Raw genomic sequence first — 4,369 nt, forward strand, 5'->3', positions numbered from 1 at the left:
CCTTGAGCACCGCTGCCCCACCCAGCTCATTTCAGCTCTGAGCCTTCTGGTGCAAGCAGCCATGCCTGGCACCAAGAGAACCAGGAGCGATGATTGCCCTGCAATTCAGGGCAAAAAAGATTTCAGAGTGCCCAGAACCAAAGAAGCAGAAAAAGCCCGTGGAGAACAACAAGAAGCTGAGGAGAGAGGAAGAGCACCCTTTGGCCGTCGCAGAAGGGTCAGACCCGCGACGGCCCCCGTGGAGCCAATGGAGTGGATCCACCTGCAGATGAGACGGAGCCGATGGAGGTTGACCCACCAGCAGCACAGCCTGCCTGCTCCTCCACCGTGCCAGCCCGCCCAGCGCTGCGCTCACAGCAGAGCCAGCGGCAGTCCAGGCGCTCATCTCCTTACCCCCTGCGCCGCACCTCCGCCCGCAAGTAACTTGGGGGCCCTTAATTAACAGCTCCAGCGGCAGAGAACTGTCCTGCCGGCATTGCTCAAGTATCACCATCTCCTCCTCCTCAGCAATACCGGGCCTCTCTGGAGATCAGTTCTGCAGGAGTGCGGGACTTCCTGATTCTGCAGCTTGTTCTGGGCTTTAATTTTGTCTTAGTGTTAAATTTAGGAGTTTAGTGTTTAGACAGTTTAAGGCTTTAAGTTTTGTGTTAGTGTTAGACATAGGTTACTTTAGGATTTTAGTGTTAGGCATTACCATCCAACTGGAACGTGCACTCAAAAAGTGCACCAAGTGCTTCTGTGCCCATGGAGAGGTACGTGTGGATCACTGCAACCAGCCACCAAAGCAGTGCTGTTTGAACACAGCTCTGTTTGCAGCAGATCTGCTTTGTGTGTGCTGAGTGCTCCGAGCCTCGGGGATGGAGGGTGTGGCCAAAGCTCTTGAGAAGGGCTGACATCTGTTTCCAGAGCCATCCGAGATCTCCCAGCTGCTGTTTTTCCCCCCAGGTGTTTGAGATTGCTGAGGGTGTGGTGGGCAATGTTGGCCCCACTCACAACTTCCAGCCCCCTCACTACGATGGCATTGAGTGCCTGGCCATCCAAGGAGACATCCTCTTCAGCGGCTCCAGGGACAACGGCATTAAAAAGTGGGATCTGGAAGCAGCAGGAACTTCTCCAGGTCAGGAGGGCAGCATACGGGGTAACGTGGGGCAGAGCAGGATTGCTGCTGTGGGTCTGGAGAAGGCTGAGGGACCTGGTCTAGGTCCTGCTGTCCTGGGAGGGCAACCTGGGGATCTGGCAGTGAGTGTGCCAAGTGGCTCTGTGTGCCTATGGGTGTGTACTGAAGGCACCCAGAACTGCCACTTCCCCTGGGACATAGGCTTGATTGCATTGATTGCATGAGGCTGATTGTGATCTCTGCTCTGCCATGTACCTACAGCAAAATCCCAATAGCACACAAAGATTGGGTCTGTGCCCTGGCCTTCATCCCTGGCCGTCCAATGGTGCTGAGTGCGTACCGAGGAGGCGTGATCAAAGTCTGGAACGTGGATAACATCAGCTCGGTTGGGGAGATCAAGGGGCACGACAGCCCCATCAACGCCATCTGCACCAACTCCAAGCACATCTTCACTGCCTCCAGGTGAGGCCTCAGGCTTGGGTGCCTCCCCAGATCCTGCGGGAGGTGGAGTGCCTGGGTTGACTTGTCATCCCTGGGCCTGGGTGGGTTTTGCACTGAGTGGGGCCGGGAGCCTGGAGGGCGAAGAGGGCAGGGGGGATCTTGCAGCTTTCTGGTCCCTCAGTGCCTTCATCTCACTTGCTGTCTTAGTCTGTCCCCTGCCCGCTCTCTGGGATATCCCCATGCAGGTCCCCTCTTCCCTGGGGCTGGGCATCCCTGCTGTTCTTGGGGAGCAATTTGGCAGCAAGACTCTGATATCCACTCTCTTTTGTTTCTGCAGCAGCCGGAGCTGCACATCTGACCTGGCTCACCCTGAGCTTCCCTGCAGAGATCTCTGAATCCCAACTGCAAAGTCTGCTGACCCTCTGCTCTTCCCTGGGTACCCACTTTGCTCTGCAGTGGGGTGGGGAAGGGCTGCAGATGGGTGAGGATGGAGATGGTTGTGCCAGGAGCGGAGTGCGGACGGGTTGGACCCTGATCTGCACGACTCCCCCCACGGCTGCACGCCTGAAGGACAATCCTACAGAGAACGATGGTGCATGGCTGGAGCCCTTCAGAAGGCTGAAGGCTTCAGCCCAGTAGTGTCAACGAGGACGCAGCCTCTCCAGGCTGCCCTGCTCACGTGTTCTCTGCTCAGGGGACCGACGAGGCCCTGCTGTCACCACTGGAGCTTTTTCTACCTCTCTGTGGTCCCTTTGGAGCATCCCCTGCTCCATCGTGCCCTTTGCCTCACGCGGGCTCATGGGTGCGGAACGTGGGAATACAAGAAAAAGGCTGTTCAGATCAGGCAGCTGTGGAGCCAGATGAACAGCATGAGAACCAAGGACACCTCTGGAAGGAGAAAAGAAGAGACTAACGGCTACTGATTGGAAATCATATAATAGAAAACAAAAAATACTTTGGAACGTTTGAAGAGGATGGAGGAATATGTAATAAAGGATTTTGGATCACTCACATCTGTAGTCCATGCCTCAAATGCTGCAGGGGAATGGCTGCGTTGAAGCCCTGGCAGTGGTATTCTCTTCCTCATGCGCTCTTCACTTCCCTTTGGTCACTGAAGAATACCAGAGTTTGAAGTCGGACTTAAGGATTCTCTGCATGATCCCATTTGGTGCTGACTCGGGATCTCAGAGGAGCTCCAGGATGTGCCCATAAAGCACAGGACCAATTTTCCTTCTGCTTTCTGCAGCCCCGTTTGTTTCGTGTCACCAGCCCTCCTTCAAACCACTGCAGGGGTGGGAATTCTGCACACCTTCAAACAGGAGCATATCTATTTGACTGATGGAGTCTGTCTTATCATTATGGGAAGGTGGGGTGGGAGGGGAAGAAGAAAATGCATTTCATGGCCTGGTGGAGGGCACGATGGCATGGCGCAGGGTCACCCTGCGCATGGACAGCGATGGTGGCTTGCTCCGGGTCACAGCTGAAGCCCTGTGCTGTGGGGCTGGGCAGGATGGATCACAGGCCCCATGGTTGCCCTGTGACGCACAAGCACTGGGAGTGAGGGCAGCGCTGCCCTCTCAGCCTGTTCTTTTCCATTGGGATGTGTTGTCCTGCATTCGTGTGGCTGTAGCGGGGTTACCGTAGGTACTGGTGTCTCTAGTTACCTGTGTGCGGTCGTTATCAGCCATGTGGAAGAGTGGGGGGGATGTTGATCTGGGGTTTGGGTGGAGGGGTGGTGTGTGTTGATTTGGTTTAGCTACCTCACAGTGCAAGCTGGGTGCTGTTGTCATGATTTCATTTTGGGGGTGGGCTGGGGAGCTCAAGGGTTTCTTGTTTGTATTCCTTTGGCCATTGATTGCTGTTGTTCTGGTTTTGACACTTGAGTTTGTCCCAAAGACACACAGCCTCACTGCACCTTGCTGTGTTTCTGAGCCCCTTTCTGTTTCCCAGTGCTGAGCTTTTCCTCCCGCTGCTGGAGGATGTTTGTAGCAGAGCTCTGTGCTTTTGCTCTTAGGCATTGGGTTGATGTGCAGCATGGAGGTGGTGGTTCCTTCGACGCACAGAAAGGTCCCTCTGTAGGGCTGAGCTCAGCCTGTGTTCCTGCCTCTGCTCTCCCAGATATTTGCTGTGGGTGCATAAAAGCTCTTCTTGTCTGGCAGTGCCATGCAGGGCACGTTGTTGGAATGGGCTGGTCCTAGTCCCTGTGTTCCAGAGCCTGCTGGGATATGGCAGCATATGAGCTCTGGGACTCTCTTTCTCATACCAGAATGAGTCTCATTGTTGTAGGAGGTTATTTCTCTCATCAAGGAGACTCTCATTCTCGGCCCTGAGACTCTCTCTCTCAGCCTCAAAAACTTCCCTCTCAGGAATGGTACTGAATAAGGCCCGATAAGCAGTAGCTAGGCCCCAAGTCATCTGTGCCTCCTGAGATCTGCCTGAGCCACAACATTCCTGTCTCAAATATGCGGTCAAACTCTCAGGATTCTTTAAGTGTTCAGGAGTAAAACTCCGTGACACTAAAGATATCTGTCTTATAAAAGTCTCTCCAACGTCTCTCCACACTCCCTGCCACTCAGTATTCTCTGGTTCTAGGGAGGACTTCCTCCGGATGGAACAAATGTAATAAATCCCAGAACCGATAAGTAAAAAAGTCAACAGTAAGTTCAGGGAGATTAACACAATTGACAGTGTGGTCAACTGGGCCAACTGGTCATTCAAAAACTGCTTAAAGGATGCAAAGAAAGAAGGAGGAGCACGCTCAGAAACCACCATTTCTGTACAATTAGTTGCATTAGTTGCTCCCTCTGGAGA

General features: G+C 53.8%; 1 long non-coding RNA gene across 1 annotated transcript; it reads left to right on the forward strand.

Annotated features, from left to right (window-relative positions):
* Positions 1–300: 300 nt before the first annotated feature.
* On the forward strand, positions 301–2,179 carry LOC107307787. Its single transcript, XR_004305867.1, has 4 exons — positions 301–752; positions 946–1,117; positions 1,379–1,579; positions 1,896–2,179. It is a non-coding gene; the product is annotated as an uncharacterized LOC107307787 (long non-coding RNA).
* Positions 2,180–4,369: the final 2,190 nt, after the last annotated feature.

Source organism: Coturnix japonica, unplaced genomic scaffold (genome assembly GCF_001577835.2).
Source record: "Coturnix japonica isolate 7356 unplaced genomic scaffold, Coturnix japonica 2.1 chrUnrandom913, whole genome shotgun sequence".
In the NCBI taxonomy this organism is placed as follows: Eukaryota; Metazoa; Chordata; class Aves; order Galliformes; family Phasianidae; genus Coturnix; species Coturnix japonica.